Source organism: Paramisgurnus dabryanus, chromosome 21 (assembly GCF_030506205.2).
Source record: "Paramisgurnus dabryanus chromosome 21, PD_genome_1.1, whole genome shotgun sequence".
NCBI classification, from domain to species: domain Eukaryota; kingdom Metazoa; phylum Chordata; class Actinopteri; order Cypriniformes; family Cobitidae; genus Paramisgurnus; species Paramisgurnus dabryanus.
In genome coordinates, this window is record NC_133357.1 from 6,997,617 (window position 1) to 7,019,740 (window position 22,124).

Consider the following 22,124-nt stretch of genomic DNA (forward strand, 5'->3'; position numbering starts at 1 on the left):
TCCCCCAGTACTGCAAGCATCAGCGAAGTATATACCTGGTCGGACAGGGTTTGATTCTGCCTCCAGGAAAAGCGGAGCGCGCCACGGATTGCTGGGCCAGAGCCCCGGCCCCCAGTCTTTCCCCCAAGTGGCCCTGGAGGCAAAGAAGAGCAGATTAGTTTTAAACTTCCCTTTTTCCCTTCCCCCTTCCCCCTTTCCCTTTTTAAATATTTAATAAAGCTTGTTTTAATTGTAGTATACTCGTCTGTCTGGTCATTGGGGTGGTCTTGGGAACCTCCTCGAGGTGGAAGAGTTGAGAGGGGCGTGACCTTTAGTCTATTCGGGTCCGCCCCCGGGGTGTGACAAAAGGCTTTTGGAAATGTAATGCCAAATTATTACAAAATGAAGAATATTGTAATAAAATTCGAAAAACAATTTCTGAAATTCAAAATGATGACGCGATTATTGGTCATAGTAACAAATGGGAATTCATTAATTTCAGAATTAGAGAAATGAGTATTAAGTTTAGTAAAGTACTAGCCAAAAGAAATAAAGAGGTGGAAAGTAAATTATTACAAGAAATACAGGCTGTAGCTACACCAATTCAACACCTGATGAAAGAAGCAGACTAATCGAGTTGAGGAACAAGTTACAGTAGATCAACATTATTGACAAAGCGCAGGGAGCATTTGTGAGATCGAGAGCAAAGTGGGTTGAATCAGGTGAAAAGAACTCCTCTTACTTTTTTAATCCAGAAAAAAGCAGACAAAAAAATACATCTCTAGCCTTTTGATAAATGGGGAGGAAAAGAATGATTCCAAAATCATAGAAAATGATGTTTTATTCCAAAATTATATTCTTCTCCGTTTTCAAAAGTAGATTGTAGTAATCTCTTTCAAAACCTCTGTCCACTAATACCCCAGATTGATTTATCCTTTAAAAAGGTATGTGACGCTATAGGATTGATGAACTAGATGCAGTCCTAAAAAAATTAGATTTAAATAAATCCCCGGGATCAGACGGCCTCACAGTTTACTTTTATAAGTATTTTTGGGAAGATTTAAAGGTGCAGTGTGTAAATTTTGGCGGCATCTAGTGGTGAGGTTGCAAATTGCAACCAATGGCTCAGTCCACTGCTTACCCCTCGCTTTTGAAACACATAGAGAAGCTACGGTAGCCACCACCGGACAAACATGCATCGTTGGAGACAACTTCGTAAAAAAGTTTGTCCGTTAAGGGCTTCTGTAGAAACGTGGCTGCACAAAACGGCCGTTTTCATGTAAGGGGACCCTCTGTGTATGAAGTTAAACGTCTCATTCTAAGGAAATAAACACATAACGGTTCATTATGAAAGGTCTTTATACACCCCTGATAATTTAGTTTTGTATATTATTTTGCATTTCTGTCAAGAGATCCTTCTAAAAATTACACACTGCACCTTTAAGAAACATATTATTTGAAGCGCTAAAAGAATGTATAATTAAGAAAGAATTGATAGCATGAAAGACAGGGAAAGACAAACGAATTAGACAATATAAGACCAATTACATTATTAAACACAGATTATAAATTATTTTTAGGATCCATTGCTGCTAGACTTAAAAAAGGGATTGCAGACATAATAAGTGACACAAAGTCAGGCTTTATAAAAGGAAGATTCATTCATAATAACATCAGACTGGTTAAGGATTTATTAGATTACAGTGATCTAATTGATGATGATGTTTTTATTCTCTTCCTTGATTTTTATAAAGCCTCGGTGGAACATGAATGTATCTTAAAAACACTTCATTAGTTTGGTTTTGGTAACAAATTTATAGACACTATACATATGCTCTATTCTGATATAAATAGCTGTGTGTCCTTGGGTCACGGGACTTGCAAAAGATTTAATATTGGTAGAGGAATAAGGCACGGTTGTGGAAGCTCTCCCTTGTTGTTTATAATGGTTGCAGAAATTCTATCTATTTTTATTAAAAATAGTGTTATAGAAGGATTGAATGTAAAGGGCAAACAAATGCTATTAATATTTTTGCAAAAGCCTCTGTTCTCCAATTAAACTTAAACAAATGTGAATTATTACCCTTAAAATATCAATCCATGCAATCATTAGACAACATAAAGGTAAAAAAAAGAAGTCAAATACTTGGGTATTTTGGTGACTGAAGATAAAAAGATATCTGAAAAACGAAACTTTGTAGACAATGTTGCGAATTGTAAATCTCATCTGAATAGATGGCTACAAAGAGATATTTACATTTTTGGTAGAATATTGTTGACTAAAATGGACAGTTTATCAGATTAATATATCCAGCTTACTCTCTTCTAGCAGCACCCCAAATAATAAAAAATATCAACAAGTTAAATTTTGATTTCATTTGGCGAAATAAATGTCATTATATATCTAAGCAGGATTTAATTAGAAATTACGAGGATGGAGGTGGTAATGCAATAGATTTTGATTGTATGAATGGTATGTTGAAAATTAGATGGTTGAAAAGCTATATACAAAATCTAAATTCATTGTGGTCTTATATTCTTGGATTTTTGAAAAAGTAGGTGTCATTAATTTTCTTCTAAAGTGTGATTTTGACTTTAAGAAACTTCCTATAAAGCTTTCAGATTTCCACCAACAGGTCCTCATCTATTGGAAGCTAATATTCAAACATAATTTCACACCACATAATACGCCTATTTGGAATAATAGGTATTAGTAAAGAGAAAATCTATTTTTATCCCAGAATGGTTTTCTAAAGGTGTCTGGGCAATTGCTCACTTTATGGAAGGAAATATGTTACAACATGTTGAATTCTGTAACAAATTTCAAATCAGTTGTACTCAAAAGATGTTTAAACGGATTGTGAAAGCTCTCTCATTGGTAGCTATGATTAAGCAGGAAATTATATACTCAAAAATCATTCCTAACCTAAGACAACTTTGCATCAATGGTATTAATTTTCAGAATTATAAATGTGACGACAAGTTTATAAGAAATTGGTTACTTAACTGCCAAACAAGTTCTCTCAAAAGATATAATATTCTAAAAGATTTTGGTAAGGAGACAATAAGAAAGACTAGATGTAAATACTTAAAATTCCCTGTCCCACCAAAGATGAAAGAAATGCAGTTTAAAATTTTGAATAGGATTTATCCAACTAATGATTTCTTAAAACAAAGATTCAAAATGGATGTAGGAAACTGTAGCTTTTGTGTAAATGAACCAGAAGATTAGATCATCTGTTTGGTGTGTGTGAAATGGTACAGAGGTTTTGGCTGGACCTTATACAATTACTTGTGTCCAAAGGAATTCCGGTAATGAATCTAACAATTAATGATAAACAATTTGAAATTTTTCGCAATGATATCAATGACTTTGGCATTAACATCATCCTGATAAGTAAATATTTCATAGATAAATGCAGTTTTTCCAAAGTAAGTCCGACTCCAAACATAACACATTGGAGGAATGAATTAAATCTCTTTTATAAGTCTTTAAAATTGTGTAATAATAAGAACGCCATGAAACTGGCGTCTTTTATAAACAATCTTATTGAATGATTGCCCTTCTGATTTTGTTTCTTTTAGATTTGTAACAAGAGTTTGTATTGTACCTATTTTGTTTGTTATTGCTTAGTAAATAAAATAAATCATCCTAGGTATTTACACTCCATCCCAGTAGGTGGCGGGAACGCACCAAAAGCTGGTTTGCAAACCGCCATTAAAAACAAAAGAAGAAGCAACCACGCTACCGCTATCTTAGCACGTGCTATGCTTTGAATGAGAACGGCTCCCTGCTTTTTGGTTTAACGCATCATTTCAAATTGTTTGAATGACTTAACAAAGACCGAATGTACTCGGAGGATACAGTAATGGGTGATGTTATTTTTTCGGCTATACTTTTGGCGATCTCCGCTGGTAAGTTAAAGAGTTCCGGGTTTATAGTAACATGCATTGCTTGCTGCTTTATAGATAATTCTATGCGCGATTATAGCGTTGCGGACTAAAGTAAGAGACACAATGAGATCAAGTGGTTTTCAATAGTAGGCTATTTCATTTTATTTCCATATAACAGTAATAAAATTGTAGAGGGTATGCACGTGACGTCACCTTCAGCGAAAACGCCCACTGAGAGGCAAAAGGCAGAGCGGCAGCATTTGTGTACAGTGTGAAAACAGCGGAAACGTGTCTAAATGGGGAAAAAGCTGTTTTGCGATAGACTGAACTAACAGATTAACAAAAATTCAGAGCTATTGTTTTACAGACTGCCAAAAACACAGAAAAGAGAAGTAAATAGATCGCTCATGCCAGCGTCCATGTGTTTTTCTTCGGAAAACATACATTCCAAAGCATATTATCATAATTCTTACTCCATTACATTTCATAAATACAAGTTTTTGCTGTACATTTAATATTTAAGTACATTAACACACTTTTACTCGAGTAAAAGTACACAATTTTAATGTTATATTGGGTATTAAATAAATTTTAAAATGCAATATATTAAAGAATACACAGTATGACTCTATGCTTTAGACCAGGGGTTCTCAAAGTTTACATTCAAAGGTCCGAATCTGAATTCTCATAATTTTCATAGGTCCGGAAAAACTTTATGTAAGTCATTTGTTTATATAACAAATCAACACAAACAGTTTGGGAAAAACATAAGTGTATTTTGCATTTAAAGTAAAAAATTTTTTAAACATAAACACAAGAAATATGCAAAAAGTAACCAGGTGCAAAATACAGAGCAATCTAATTAGAGAAATGGCACAGTTTGTTCTCCATCAGATACATAAACCATGGCAAAAAAGTGTGGTTGGTAGGCAGAGACACTGACCAAAATTAGGGGTGCACCTATAAATTGGTTTATGATGCTTGCCATGCTTCTCATGAATTACGGTGAAATGCCGCTACATCCAAAAGCCAGGGGGCGCTCTCGGGCAGAAACTTAATATGCGCTGCAGACGAAGAACTAAGGTGCGTTCCATTCGACCGTAAGTGGACTGCGAAGTGGACTTCACAGGGTATTCCGCCATCTTAAGTGAGATTCCAATCCGAAGGGAGCGAACATGTTCAGTTCGAAGGGCACTGCGCACGGCATAGGGAATCAGGGAACATCGATACATCACTTCACAGGAAGTGGAGAGCGATAATCACCCAACTGTCATTGCGCGCATCACGTGATCACCCGTCGGAACGGTCAGACCGCTATGCAATTATATGACAAGCGTTTAAAAACACATATATACACATAGTTAACCAAAGTTTAAAGTTTACTTTCATATTTGCATGACAGTTACAGCAGGGCTTCAATTCTGTTAATAGTCAAGTAATAGCAGCAATAGTCAATTAAAGTGTATAATAAACATACGTTTTTCATTACGTAGTACTCAATGTTTTTTTTATTGTATAGTGTACATATTTGAAATTTGATAGTAAATAAAAATTAAAATATGAATGTAGTCCTATATATATTTATGTTATATCAATCTGCGCGACCCCGTCGTTGACTTTCTTTGATGACGTTTGCAGGCCGTTCCAAATGAGCGGTTATTGTCCGTGAAGTCCACTTCAACTGATATACCGTGCTCAGGGAGTAGGGAGCAGTGAACACTCCGCAGGGACCCTGTCGAATGGAACGCACCTCTAGACACACGCAGCTCCAGGAAATGTCTTAAGGATATATTTATATTGCTGTTCTTCAAACCTTTTCAGGTATTTTCATGATAATAAAGAATATGTATAAAGATTATGTTTGACGAGTGTTGCTTTTTCAAATGCATGTTTTAAATGACTCAAACCAACAGTGATTGCAGATTGATAAGGACTTACTGATCAAAAGCCGTAGTACGTGAAGTAGCTGTGCATAATATCTGGGTGTGATGGCTACAGCGCCACACAGGAAATTTTTAAATAACTCGTTTTATTTTCGGACCAAGAATACTCTTAAATCTAAAAAGAAAACAAAACTAAACGAATGGTTTACAAGTTCAATATGCATTTGTAAAGTAGCAAATGCTCTCGTTTAATCAATCACATAGAAATTAATGCACTTGTAATATGAAGTGGACGCGGGTCCGGATCAAGTTCTCATCGGGTCCGGATCCGGACCGGAGTCCGGACTTTGAGAACCCCTGCTTTAGACTGTAGTGAAGTAAATTTTTTCCCAATACAAACACCCTAATAAAGCAATAAAGTTTTTATAGCTTTTCTATTAGTACTAGATTGAATTGTGAAAAAAAAAAATTTAATTCTTTGAGGAATACAGAAAAAAGTGGCTTTTTGTTAGAAAACTTACACTTATGAATATGAAATTTGACCAATAATATTAATAGATTGATTACAAAAGCCTTCTTTATCACACAGTTTTCATATTTTGAATAACCAAAAACTACATTTTCAAAAAGCAAAACAAAATGAAAAAGTACCTTTTCCTTTATAAACAACGACATCTCATGCCATAACTTCTTCACATGACTACAGTGCCAAAAAATATGGGGTACCGTTTCCAAGTGTAAAGTGCAAAAAGAACACAATCAACAGGACAAGTTCTGGCGTGGTCACGTGTAAAATTCAATTCAATTTTATTTATATAGCGCTTTTCACAAGTGTTAATTGTTGCAAAGCAGCTTTACATGAGAAGATGTAGAGGAGAACACAGAAAATCAATAGATAGTTTAAGAAGTAGAATATAGCGGCTAAGGTTAAAACCGTACAAGCGTGCATATTAATAATGTAACGTATACAGTAAAGTGCTAAGTTAAGCCAAAGTTGGCTGACTCTCCCTGGGACTAAAAAAACCCCTTAGGAGAAAACCCGGTGGAAAAACTCCTAGAAGGACAAAAAACCCTAGGGAAAATTTAATATATATTTATATATATAGACATGGTAGGGATAGGAAGCGGGTAAGCGGATTAAACTGGTTCAGCCGGTGGTTGTTGGTCGCGCATCGGCTGGGCATCATGTTGAAGGACAGCCAGTAGATCAGTGGTGCGATGACCTTCACAGCAGCAGGAACTGGGTCTGTTTGTCTCATTGTCCTCGGGGTCGAGGACGAGACAGGGAGACAAAAACAGAATTCTATTAGCGTAGGGGCCGTTCGCATGTAATGCAAGTGTCATACATTATAGTGGTTTAAGTCAGCTCGGTTCCAGACAGGCTAACTATTGCGGCAAGAGTAAATTACCCATATGAGGTATGTGAGTGCTTTGCTCTAGACAAAAATAACTACTGCGGGAAAAGTACATTTACTGGACATTCTATGTGAATGCTTTGTTAAAGAAGAATGTCTTAAGTATAGATTTAAATTGCTCAACTGTGTCTGATACTCGAACATTTTTTGTTAAATCATTCCAGAGCTTAGGGGCCAAGTAGGAAAAGGATCTACCACCTTTAGACACTTTTGATATTCTAGGGATAATTAAGTGACCAGAATTTTGTGATCGCAGTTTACGTGGTGGATTGTATTCTGATAGTAGTTCTTTTATATACGAGGGCGCTAGGCCATTTAAGGCTTTGTAGGTGATTAGTAATATTTTAAATTGTATGCGATATTTAACTGGTAGCCAGTGTAAAGATGCCAGAATTGGACTTATGTGGTCATACTTTTCAGATCGAATAAGCACTCTTGCGGCAGCGTTTTGAACCAGCTGTAGCTTGTTTACCTGATTGTGACATCAATGCATACCCTCAGTCTAGTGAAGATTTTTTTCAAAGGGGCAGTAAAAGCCCACTTTTTTGGAAAGTTTTCCAAACCACTATTTCTACTGTAATTTGTTTCTGCCAGTAACAGGATGCACCCTTTGAATTTATATTAAGCATTTTTTTTCCAAAATCTACGTGTAATAAATACCACTGTAGCTGAAACAAAACTTTGTGACTTGATGCTCATTGCTTTCCAATTTCCCTTTCTTCTCTACTTCTACTGTAAAAACATAAAAATGTAAACAAACATACTTTGTCATTATGCTAAAGCATCTAGTGGTATTTTTGAGGCTTATAAATATCAAGCATAAGGCAAACATTTGTACAGTAACAGCATTATAAATAAAATTGTCTATGTAGTGTAAATAACATTTTGTTTTGTAACACTTTTTACTGGTCAAATATAAAAAAAGATTGTGAGCACTAATTAGGAATTTTGCTTTGCAACAACAATAAACAAAATTAATAAGGATGATTTGTTTAATTTGGATTGAGATGTGACTCTTGTGCCGTGTATATTTACTGGACATTTTTGTTATGTTTGTTGTTAAAGGTGCTGCAGCTGTTCATGATGTTGAAATTGTGACGCAGAAGGTGATGGAAGGAAACAATTTCACAATTTCATTTAAACTCCCTAAACTGGATGAAGAACCTCAGTTTTTATTTACCTTTGTTAAAGGTGCTTCACATGTACTACTCGCACAGTTAACATGCCCTCATAAGAAATGTTTAACTATCTACTACACACCTGAAGTTTCACTGGAACTCAATGCAGAAAATGTGACGCTCATTCTGCTAAACATCAATCGCAATCATTCTGGCCTTTACAAAGTCAAAGACCTGAGCAGCAAACAACCAAAAAACATGATTTTTAATGTTACTGTTTATGGTAAGTGTAATACAATAACACATCATCTTCTCGTCTGTGATTTTATAATGTCCTTTGGGGTGTGAGAGTCATGTTTAAAGGTGCCATAGAATGTAAAACTGTATTTACCTCGATATAGATGAATAATTAGAGTTGTGTTCATGGTAATGACATTGTTTCCTCCTCCTTATGTAAACCTCATGCATGCAAAAGACCACTGGGAAACAGACCAATCTCAACATAACACCAACTGTGACGTTACAGTCTAAATGAACGACCTCAACATTAAAATTACACATTAAAGTAATAACAATGTTGTTACAATGCTAAAAACAATGTTGTGACTGCTGAGTTGGCGCTATATGCTAGTTAATGCTATATGCTAGCGTTTAGTCTGGAGTTCTACTATTGATGTTACAGTTTTGCACTCAGAAACGTCCATTAACAATCTCCAAACAAATGATTATTCCTCAAAATCTGTATCTTCATCTGATACATACTCAAACATAAGATCTGTTTACACACACAGAGAGCTACTGAAGGAGCTGCTCTGAGAAACAGCCAATCAGAGCAGAGCTCAACATTATTATTCATGACCCTTTCAAATAAGGTAATAATAGACCATTTCATTCTAAAGGCAAATCCTAGGGTTGTAAATGGACATGTAAAACTTTCCCTAGATCATTTTTGCACTTAATAAAGTCACAAACCTTCTATGTAGATATCAGAGAACAAAGCATTATTACAATGCATTCTTTGGCACCTTTACAAATGAGCATTGCTTTTGTTCTTGGTCATTACATACATACATACATACATACATACATATATACATACATATATATATATAGCACTGCTAGTATTGTAAATTACACAAAGATTTAATGCCCTTTGTCATTTACAGAAGCCCCTCCAGAGCCTTCTTCATCTTTCAAGCAAAGTGAAGCGTTTACATGGGGCATTGGTGCAACTGTGACCCTCACGATTCTCATCATTGGTACTATAGCTGGTGCTGTATACTGGCATTGGAGGAGGAGGAAGGCAAGTATCATCATCATCATCATATCATTTTATTGCATTGGACATGCAATGCATAATTCTTCGTCAGGTCTTTTTTTACTTGGGAGCACATTCATTTTCATGCTTAATATTAACATTTAACCTAGTTAAAAAATGACTTGGGATTGATATTATAATGTGAAGATTAATCTCCTGCACAACAGCAGTATGTGAAGCATTCATACTGATCATCTTTTGGGTTCAATTGATGAAAGATTCTTGAGAGATACCTATCTGATCGTCTCATAGTTTAGAGAGAACACCTTATTTTAGATGTGGTAACATGCATCACAATGCTGTGCTTTAATATTAGCATGATAAACGTAAAATGGAGTTGGAATACTGTGTATATTCATTAGGGTGTCATGATTCTCTAAATTCTCGATTCGATTATATTTTCGATTCTAAAGACACGGTTCGATTTGATTCTCGATTATTATTATTATTTTTTTAAGAATCGGTTGCTATGCCATTTTTAGACTAGACTTTTTTTTGAAATATTAAGTCTGACTTTGAATCCGGAGGTGCCCTGCCATGTTAGTTGTGCTGCCGGTGGAAAAATATGGTACACACACATACCTGATAAAATGATCAGTTCAGAGAAACGACCGGTCCTCTCCCAGACACTGCTCTGCTGTTTTTTGTTTAAAGAGCAGCTCACATGGTGTCTCCTGCATCTGCCATGCTATTTTTTGACTTGCTGTAGCTAGCGAAGCTGGGGGAGGTTGACTCGCAGCACTCAACACGTGTTTTTTCCCGCATGGCAAGCTGACCGGACGTGACATGGGGATGTGGCAGCATCGGCGATTCCATTTTTTTCATTCGAAGTTTGAGGTTGTGACTTGATTTAAAATCGACATCCTGACATCCTAAATATTCAACTAAACCCTACAATTGTTTATATTTACATTGTGTGTCAACATCAACACTATTTGACTTACTTGGTTTACGTGATGTTTTGTAATTGGTGTGATTTTGCATTAACAGAGAACTGAAAAAGCACAGACTCAAAAGTCAGAAACTGAGATGATGATGAGACAGTTGGAGCACTCATCAGGTATGAAGATCAGATCAGATTACACATTGATTTGACATTTTTTATGGATTAAATTACATTTTATGTCAGCATGCATTTAATTTGTTTTGTTCACTTCAGAGCCCATAAAAAAAGATAAAATTTTGTTTTTCTCTTGCTTCCAGGTCACGTATAAAAAGCAACAGCAGCAGGACCAATGCCCACTGCAGGGATAAATTTACATTACCTGACACTATTAAGCCCTTTTCACACAGACATTCGGGATCGTTTGATTTTATTTATTTTTTTGTTCATTCACACTGCTAGTGATTTGCCATCTCCAAGGTCCCAGAAAGACACGTGACCTGTTAAAAGTCCATCACTGTCTTTTACCCAGCGTCTGAAGTTTGCATATTATTTATTATTTCTCTCTCCAGAAACCACTTGCGTGCATTTTTGTTTATGATAAGACTATAAATGAGCGTGTGACGCGTCGTTCTATGCTGGTGAATGATTTCATCTTCAGAATGGATATTTGACGAGCTCCCTGATCTCTGCTTTAATCCAGTTTTCAGACATTTCTCATCGTGATTGTTAATATGCATTTAAAACCCGCATTTTGAGGAGCTGAACGATATACGCAAAGGCATTTTTGTTTATTATAAGCTCAAATGAGCATGTGACGCTATATTCTTTTATGCTGCTGAATGAATAGTGATGAGCTAACTTACCTGATATCTGCACCAGTCCAGTTTGCTGACATTTCTCTTCGTGAATGTTGATCTGCATGTAAATCCCTCATTTTAAAGAGTTGAATCAACTTCATGTTGCCATTACACGCACGTCCTCGTTTATGCGTCTCATTTATCATTTCCTGATAACTGCTTCAATCTAGTTTGCTGACATTTTTGGTCTTTAAAGAGCTAAACAAAAACTTTTGTTGTGATGACGCACACATTCTCACAACAACACGCTCATTACGGCATTGTTTCGACTTCTTGTTCACACAGAGGGTTTTCCAGGTATCTTACTAGGTCCTCTTTCCGGCAACAATCCCTGAAGATTTACGGGATGTGTTTGCGTTTACACAAATGCTTGTCTGGCAATTTTACGGGTATTATCTGAAACCAAAGGTCTGTGTAAACGGTTTTTTAGTTTATGGCAGGTGCTGATGTTATTCTTTTTAGGGCTTAGAGACTGAATGTTTGGAGTAAAAAAAAAATATTTTCAGCAATGTTTGTAGAACATTTCAAAACATTTACGGTCGGTTTTGCCGGACCGGGTTTAGATTAATCCAGGACTATGCATTAGTTGTCACTCTGTGATTTCATTACCATTTACGAATAAGGGGCCAATCACACCAATGGAAACACAAGTCGCGCCACACTGCCTTTTTTTGGTCACTTTAATGCATAATGCACACTACCCATAGAAACTCATTGAAAAAAGATGCCTGCAACTTCCATAAATGCGTTTGGTGTGATCGACCCCTAAGTCATTTCAATAACTATTACCACCTTTATATGTTTTATTATTCATTTCCATCTATGTCACTTTACTCTTATAACATTACTATTTATTAATCACTTAATGCTGCTACCTTATTACTGTTACTACTGTAAATACTTATGATATTTACTACATTTTAAATTGCTATTACCCTAATTAATCTCTTACTACTGTTACCATTATTCTGTAAAATGTCATGTGGCACTACGGCAGGCGTTATATCCTATGTACCTGTCCTATGGCATATGTTTGCACTTATTGCAGTACGTAGTTTTGTGTTGTTTTTTTTGTTTAGTGTAGCTCTGTATTATCTATATGACTCTTTGATGTTCTGTGTAGCTCCATAGTCCTGGAGAAATGTTTTTACAAACATACCTTACTTGACACAAAACAATGGCACTGATATATTTTAAGATACGGTATAGATATATTCAAAGTCTAATATTGTAATAGAAAAAGGTTTTTGACCCAAATACAAAATGATTTTTTTTATTAAATTAAAAGCACAATTTGTAAATCTGGGGGAGTATTACAGAAACTTTCTATCTTAGGTCTTAACTTAAGATATGATGTGTTAAGTTAAGATTTTTCACAAATTCATATTACAGAAGCAAATCTTAAATTGATTTAGGATTCTCATCTTATTTCACCAAATCTTATCTCATCTCTAGTTAGGAAATCCCAAATCGCTTAATCATGTTCGGCTATCAACTGTCATGTCTGTTACCAAGCAACCAGCAATGCGTGAGCTGCTGCTGCAGTAAACAAAAGAATTGTCCTTTTAATTTCAATGGGCCAGAAAAAGAAATTTTATTAAATTCATAGTAATCATAGTCTGTGTTTTTTGTATTAGTGTTTTAGCACATCATCTATCAGTTACCATTCAATTTAAACATTAAGCTAATGTGACTTACAAAAATTAAAAAAATTATTCTTCCTAAGTGCTAGGATACTATTGTACATTTCAACATTTGATAGAGACATGACAAGAACTAGATGCTGAGTCAAGTGTGTACTGTATTCACTATAATCCCATCAAGTGTTCACGGATAAGATAACTGTTTTTTAATAATGAGAGATGACAGAAATTGAAAGATCGCTCCACTAGTGAGAAACATTGTGATTATGTGAATGTGTGAAGGTAAAAAACATTCAAAGAGTAATCCAAAAACATACATTGATGTTTTTCATCCTCCACTTTGTTAAAAATGTAATGTCATTCTCCCGCAGCTCTATCATAATGTGATTGTTTCAGCTGGCTCTCATTAAAGTTTTAAGTTAGGACACCTGTGAGGTTACCCTAAAGTTAAGACCGTTTTTAGGATGTTTTGTCAAGTTAGGATGCTTCTGTAATACCACTTTCCTATCTGCAGTTAAGATAAGATAATGCATTTAGGAACATCATTCTGTAATAGCTTTTGTCTTAAATGAGGTCCTAACTGAAATTACCATGGTTACCAAACAGTTAAGATAAGATTTTAAAGTTAGGACTTTTCTGTAATATGCCCCCTGATATATTAAATGTTTTGTGTGTGTGTGTGTTTTTGTGTGTTAATGTACATTCTGCAAACATTTATTGACTAGACAGACAGATAGATAGATAAATGCTTTGTTAATTGGTTTGCACGAGCAGCCAAACAGTACCCAATAATACAAAGAATATACTTATACAAACAGATAAAAATTTATCCCAAAAGCATCTGCCAAATGTGTAAAATGTAAATCCTCAGATCAAGTTTTGAAGATCATGAAAAACATTTAAGTCGAATGACCCTTAATGTTTGAACTGTAGCTGTGTACACTATTTAACTTCACCAGTATAGTTACTGTTAATAAGAAAAACTTTATAATGTTTTTAATTTGTCATACAATTCACATGATATATCAGACATTCAAAAGATAAATCTGATTTTTTTTTAGGTGTTTATTTAGTTAATTCTTTATTTGACAGGGACAATGGACAATAAATACAAAAAATCAATACAATACAATTTAAACACAATGGAATACAAAAAATGTAAAAACATTCAAAAGATGTTGTTGGAAATTAACAGGACATGAGATATCATATTACAGATATATTTATTAGCAGTGATAGATGCTGAAACAGTCAAGTCCCCTTTCAAATAACCCAAGAGATTTCAGATATCACAGTACAAAAGCACCTGAAGGCAGAGAGATAAACAAGCTATATCAGAGAGAGAGAGAGAAACAGAGCATTTGAGAAACAATATTCCAGTATAACCATACACTTTATTTCATATCAATACAAAAATACAGAAGAGCTCACCTGGAAACTGGTGCACACTAACCAGTGAACTTGTAATGACGACAGGTACAGGAGCTTTAGGAGAAGAAGACAATAACACAGTCATTTAAAATCATGCACTGTAAGGGTGTTTCAAATCGTAAGTGATCATTCCTATGCCCTGTTCCCTTTAAAGATCACAACTCTTGATGTGTAATCTCTAGATGAAGTTTTGCAATTGTGTCTCATTGTGGCCGATTAAAATATACTTGCACTGTAAAAAGTGAAAAGTTGGATCAACTTAAAAATTAACTTAAAATTACTTAAATTGGTAAAACCTAAACATTTAACTAAATTAATCATAAACGTTGAAAAAACATTTTAGGTGTTACAAATTGAATTTTTTACAAAGTTGAGCTAACGTTACACCCTTGGCAGTGCACAATGAAAAATTCTTGTTGCACTTAAATGTTTACATTTGAACTTGAAGTTACAATTTATTTCAACTTTTTTGACTAGTAAAGTGTTGCAATAAATTACAAAAATTAAGTTGAATTAGCTTAAGTAATTTAAACTTTATTTATATAATTTATACCAACTTCTGAATACTCAAAAAAGTTGAAATTAATTGTTGTAAACTGCATTTTCATATGCACCCTTAAAGGGGACACCAAATAAACAGTCGCTACATATAAACAGAAAGCATTGTTTTTATTGCGTTGTTCGCCATGAATCTCTGATATTAAACTCAATCCGCTGCTTGGTATATATATTTTTTGTTAAAATGTTGACAAATATGTATGTGCATCTTACCATATACATCAACTTTGTACTTCTTTTTTGTAATCCGTTTGTTGATAATTAATGCTTCATAAACTCCCGAATCATCAATGTTGATGTTTGAGATGTTTAAAGCTCCAGTCTGTTGGTCCAGCTGTAATCTGTCAGTGAATCTTTTATCATAATGGGTGTACATTTTACCATTATGCATCTGGGCAATGCGAGAACTTTGACTGCCATTCAAAAATATCCACAGTATTTGATTTTCTTTGTTAAAAGCATAATCTCGTGGGTGGAGACTGAGGACACGTCCCTCCTCCAATTTTACTCTTTCAACGTCACTCATGTCACTGGAACAGACTGGAATAATATAAAGAGGTTTTGTAGATGGTGAATACATTTTTTATTGTGTATTATCAAACACTGTGTCAATCAAATAACTTGAGGTCTAGCACAATATAATGTGTTACATCTTTATCTGCTCTTCAAATGCAAAATGCTTTAACTAGAAGCACCAACACATTTGTGGGTAAACTATTCAACTGGTCAGAAAAACATGCTGAATTTGCTTAAGATTATTTTATCAACATTCAGATATTACATTATAGCAGAACAAATATTTGAACAAATATACCCTATAGATATATATTTCTCAAAGTAAGGAATTATATTAACAAGATGTAAACGTAAATTACGTAATCGGATAAGTGTTAATATCAGATAAACATGGAAACATTTGTCTTTTGATGCTTAGAGAAACCACAAGAACAACAGTAGGAAGTCACTCTTTCTTCCAGAGTTATTTATGCATAATCTTTCAAAGTGAAATCGTTTTCTTTAGAAATTTCTGATTTGTTTAATCAGTGAAGTGAGAGATTGTTTTCTTCATGAATCATTCAAAATAAACAAATTTGAATTTTAAAACCAATGCTAAAATGGAAATATGTTTACATTTTTGTTATATCTCTAGATAAAACACAAGATTCATTTTCATGTTTGCGAATAAAAAAAAGCAGACATTTATTTCACATATAGTCACTGGCTATTCACAAAAACATTGCCCAATTTAAGCAAGACATTTGTCTATGTGGAAACAACCACGTTTTTTTTAAACCAATATAAAACAATTTCATGTTCAACATTACATAAACTGACTTATTTAAAATATATCTTACCTATATTAATGAAGAACACAAAAAAGACCCAAATGATGCATTTAATGATCAACATGATGTTTCTATGAGAGATTAGAGAAAAACAATGACAGGAAGTGTAAAAGAGACGGAAAATATTCAGTTTCGTTGCTTCAGCACTTTGTCACTCTTTGTCATTTTTTCCTCTGTTCATTTAAATTCTAAACACCTTCATTTAACATTTTTATGTAAGGTAGAGGTTTTTCAGTGTTAGGGCATCTCAGTCGAGGCGAGGCAGATGTATGAACTACACATTTAACTGTGAGTATTTTGTAGTAAGTTTGAGATTTGAAATGAATGTGAAACAAGTTAGAGCTTATTTTGTACTTTACTCTATGGAAAATAATAGTTCAGAGATATCACATCATGATCTATGTGTATCTTTTCTAGGCAGACTGTCAGATCTGGACTTAATTAGGACATTAAGAGACTGTAGATCTACTACTGTAGTCAAAACTCAGTTCTTTATAGCATTTCCAAAATGTAAAATTGCAAATTAAATGATTTTAATCCCCTGTTAAAACATTGTGTCAGAGGACAACAGGAAGCTAAATCTAAACAGGTATAGAAAACATAATACAATATTGTACCTTTTTGGATACATTACTGTACCTTAAGGACCTATTGACCTTTAAAGGGAGATTAAGTGTTTTGTACCCCTAAAATTTAACTGATACACAATAGATATGGTATAATATTCTGCCCAAAAATGTACAACATTTCAAAGTGTTGTATATTAACAAAGAATCAAACTTGTTGCGTCAACTTCACTTCAATGAAGCCCCATAAAGCTGCAGCAAAACAGACAAATTTCATGTTCAACATTATAGAATAAACTGACTTAACATCAGCAAATGAATCTCTTTCACCTTTTAACTTCTCTGAGTTGGTCTCTTTTCTTTTGAAGTTGACGTCATTTTTCCTGCTTACTTTCCTCTTTCACAATTCTTGACATTGCTTTCCTCTCTCATCTTCAGCACACTTTGTCACTCTTTAACCATTGATGGTAAAGTGGGAGCTTTTCAGTGTTATGGCATCGCTTTTAGGCCAGAGGCAGATGTAAGAAATATATGTAATAATGTACAAATTTAACTGTGGGTAGTAAGTTCCCTTACAAAAATTAACCATGTTTTTTGTGGTAAAAGTGTAGTAACCATGTTTTTTTAGTGTTTTGATTACTAATAGCAAGTTCATGGTTTTACTAATCATGCTTTTTTGGTTTTAACTGTAGTAAAAGCATGGTTAATTTTCATAAGCTTTTGTTTTGTATGCCTTTACTGTATGGAAAACAGTTTAGTGAGTGGTTGACATCATGATCTATCTTTACTAGATCGTAAGAACATCTCATAATTAAGATAACCCTACTGAAAAATCCAGCAAAGACCAGCACAAGCTGGCTGTTTTTAGTTGGTTTAAGGTGGCAGTAGCTGGTCTAAGCTGGTCCTCCCCGCCTGGCAAAGCTGGTGGGTCAGCTGTTCTTCCAGACTGACCAGCTAAGTCCAGCTAGACCAGCTAAAAAACGTGACCAAAACACAGCTAGACCAGCGTGCTATACCAGCTAAAACCAAGCTGGGAGAGCAGCTTAAACCAGCTCATAATACTGGTTTTAGCTGGATTTTTCAGTAGGGAAAGCTATAGATCTACACCCATTTAAATATAATGCGTAATATCTCAAGGTTCAGTCAAAATGCAGTTTTATTTCTTTAAATGCATTTCCAAAATGTTAAATTGCAAATTACAAGATATTCATATTTTATCATCCTGCTAAAAACGTTGTGTCATACCATACACGAACTTCTAGAACTAAAATACACTGCAGTTAAAGAATAATACAATAAAAGGGTCTATGAAGAATCCAAGAGGTGCGCGAGGATGTAGGTGTTACCGACCGTGGTAGCGCGACTCCATCGGCCAATCAGATTGTCTTGGGTCTCATGACTTTCAGAAGGGGATTTACCCATAGATATGTATATAAAGGCTAGATGGCTCGTCCGCGCTGATGGCCAATTGAGTGGAACGTCCATAGATATGTATATAAAGGCTAGATGGCTCAAGGCGGAGTCAGCTGTGTCGTCACTTGGCGGCCATCTTAGGTCAGTGCTGCCATAGTGCTGCTCCCTGCTGCTGTGGACGGAAGGTGAGTGACATACGCCAACTAAAATGCTCGTAACTTGCTGAATTCTTGACGGATTTACAAACGGTTTGGTTTTTTACAGACGTTATTAACGTGGCTATAATTCTGGATTCTTTAACATGTTTCATGAATTTTTTATTTATTTTTAGTATACGTATTCAGTGTCATAGGTACATCTTTGACGTTTATAACAAACCAATCCGTTTGAAAATCGGTAAAAAATTAAGCAAGTTATGGTCATTTAAAAGTACCTGCATCATTAAAACTCAATGCTACGAGTGAGCGAGCGCCCTGTCCTAAGATGGCCGCCAAAATGCGGACGTTCCACTCAATTGGCCATCAGCGCGGACGAGCCATCTAGCCTTTATATACATATCTATGGGAACGTCCGCATTTTGGCGGCCATCTTAGGACAGGGCGCTCGCTCACTCGTAGCATTGAGTTTTAATGATGCAGGTACTTTTAAATGACCATAACTTGCTTAATTTTTTACCGATTTTCAAACGGATTGGTTTGTTATAAACGTCAAAGATGTACCTATGACACTGAATACGTATACTAAAAATAAATAAAAAATTCATGAAACATGTTAAAGCATCCAGAATTATAGCCACGTTAATAACGTTTGTAAAAAACCAAACCGTTTGTAAATCCGTCAAGAATTCAGCAAGTTACGAGCATTTTAGTTGGCGTATGTCACTCACCTTCCGTCCACAGCAGCAGGGAGCAGCACTATGGCAGCACTGACCTAAGATGGCCGCCAAGTGACGACACAGCTGACTCCGCCTTGAGCCATCTAGCCTTTATATACATATCTATGGATTTACCTGTCTGTGTGTGAACCTCATAGTTTATCGGAATTCATAACTGCATCACGCGATACAACATCTAAGAAGATAAACACAATCAGGATGGTTTATTTCATGATAATTATTACACTTTCGTTTTTGATGGTTGCGGGTTATTTCGCCGGTAAGTCTAGTGCTCTCACGTGTTTGGTGATGTGTTTTGCATACATTTTTACAATGTTACATATGTATTTATTTAAGGGACTTCTGAAGATGCTGATATCGAGTTATCGGTGTTGGAAGGAGGAAACCTCACTGTCTTCACTATGATCGCTCTATCTGAAGAAGATTCACAAGTTGTCTTGAGTCTTTTAAACGGAACATCAGAGAATATGGTCGCACAATTAATCTGTCATCATCAGATCTGTGAAAATCAGTGCTCTGAGTTATTAATTCAGTATGATAAACAGAATGTCACAGTAGTGCTTGTGAACGCTCGCAGCAATCAGACGGGTCTCTACAAAATGTACGTGCACAGTGATACACACAACGAAGACAGGATTTATAACATCACTGTCATAAGTGAGTACTGTGTTTTAACATGCATGCTTTGATCTTCTATGTAATGCATAGTTTAGTTAATGTCTTATGAAATACATTTATGTGGTTGCATCACCCAGCTGAAAATAATAGAAAGCATCACATGATGAAACGACATTTTTTTTTTTTTTTTTTTGCTGTTTGCATTGGGAGTAGAATTGTACCCACTGAGTTTGTGAATGAGCCGTCATGTGATTTGTTGTCATAAATTAGCATGTCATGTACAGTAAAGGCGGTCATGAACTCGAGTAAACTCTGTGGTTTACGGTGCATTTATCTATGCAACTGTTACTACACAGAAATATGTAGAGTAGTCCTACTGACATTGTTTGTATTACATGACTATGCTCCTCCCAAACGTAGTTACATAAACTTACTAAAGTCTAGAGAATTTTTTTAAGACATTACATTTATGGTTTACTTAAGGGAAAAATAGTTCTAGCACCTAAAATATAGGCTAAACTTTACCTGTGTGCATCTATATAAATGTTTAACTTTGTTGAATTAAGAAACCTAACAGTTTTCATGTCTTTTATAGAGCCTGCAGTCATCATGCCCATCAGTTCAGACTCTTCGTCATCTTCAATGATCAGTAAACGCAGAACTGCGGGCATAGGTGCAGCTGTATGTGTGGGCATCTTGGTTCTCATTATTGCTGTGATGATAATACGTGTCAGACACTGCAGAAAGGCAAGTATTAACACTGAAATATATGTAAAAATCTGTTCAAGCAGGTGACATTTGAAATGACAAACATGAATATTTTGATAGTTCACCCAAATATTATAGTTTTTTTCCACTAAAAAAGTCATACAGGTTTGTAATAATAAGGGTCGGTATTCCCGGACAGGGAACAAACTAGTCCTAGACTGAAATAAATGTAAGAGCTCTCCAAACTGAAAACAGCTTGCACTGACATATATTAAAATACATCAGTGCCCTTTGTTTTGCCATAAAATGCACACCAGTATTGATTTTAGTGAGGCATGTTTGTTATATTTATTAAACTAAGACCTAGTCCTGGCTTAAAGGGACACTCCACTTTTTTTGAAAATTTCTCATTTTTTTTAAACATTTGATTTTTACCTTTTTGGAATCCATTCAGCTGATCTTCAGGTCTGGCACTACCACTTTTAGCATAGTTTAGCATAATCCATTGAACCTGATTAGACCATTAGCATCACGCTAAAAAATAACCAAAGAGTTTGGATATTTTTTTATTTAAAACTTGACTCTTCTGTAGTTACATTGTGTACTAAGGCCGACGGAAAATAAAAAGTTGCGATTTTCTAGGCCGATATGGCTAGGAACTATACTCTTATACTGGCGTAATAATCAAGGACTTTGCTGCCGTAATATGGCTGCAGCAGGCGCAATGATATTACTCAAGTGCTCGAAAATAGTCCCCTTAGTTGCTTTTAAATGCGCTATATCTGCCTAGAAAATCGCAACTTTTAATTTTTCCGTCAGTCTTAGTACACAATGTAACTAAAGAAGAGTCAAGTTTTAAATAGGAAAAATATCCAAACTCTTTGGTTATTTTTTTGCGTGATGCTAATGGTCTAATCAGATTCAATGGATTATGCTAAGCTATGCTAAAAGGGCTAGCGCCAGACCGGGAGATCAGCTGAAGGGATTCCAAAACGGTAAAAATCAAATGTTTAACTCTAGAGGAGCTGGAAAAACATATTTTCAAAAAAGTGAGTGTCCCTTTAAGAAAATCCCTGTCTGGGAAACCACCACTATGATTTTTTTGAGTGACCTACAATATCCAATATTTAAAGGATGAGCTAATATTGCATGGTTTGTTTATACGCCTTATTCAGTCACCACCATTTTGATTACAGACAGAGGCTGTGAGGGATAAGAACGTGCGCGTTAAATGTATTGTTTTGTACCAGGATGCTGGTCATTCAGCCATCAAAACCAGAAAATACATCATTTTACAAACATATGGGGTTTTACCTCTAACAATACTTGCACTACCAGCTATCATGTTATTAAGTCAATCACACACTATGAAGTCAATGTTCATGTCTTGAACAGAGAAAATACATAAGAAACTCTTATAATCTAAACAAACTGGAGATGTATACTTAGTTGTTGTCATAAAATATTGTATTGTTACACTATATTGGTGTTTTAAAGAAAAGTAAACATGGTTACAACATTAGAAATTAGCAATTAGACAACAGGCATATAACAAAACAGAAATTATGTACATAATACTCTATTCTCATCTCAGAT

The 22,124-nt window shown here is 35.1% G+C and overlaps 1 long non-coding RNA gene across 1 annotated transcript; it reads left to right on the forward strand.

Annotated features, from left to right (window-relative positions):
• Nucleotides 1-10,595: 10,595 nt before the first annotated feature.
• On the forward strand, nt 10,596-12,651 carry LOC135750293 (uncharacterized). The gene is made up of 2 exons (XR_010532682.1): nt 10,596-10,667; nt 10,811-12,651. It is a non-coding gene; the product is annotated as an uncharacterized lncRNA (long non-coding RNA).
• The last annotated feature ends 9,473 nt before the right edge of the window (nt 12,652-22,124 follow it).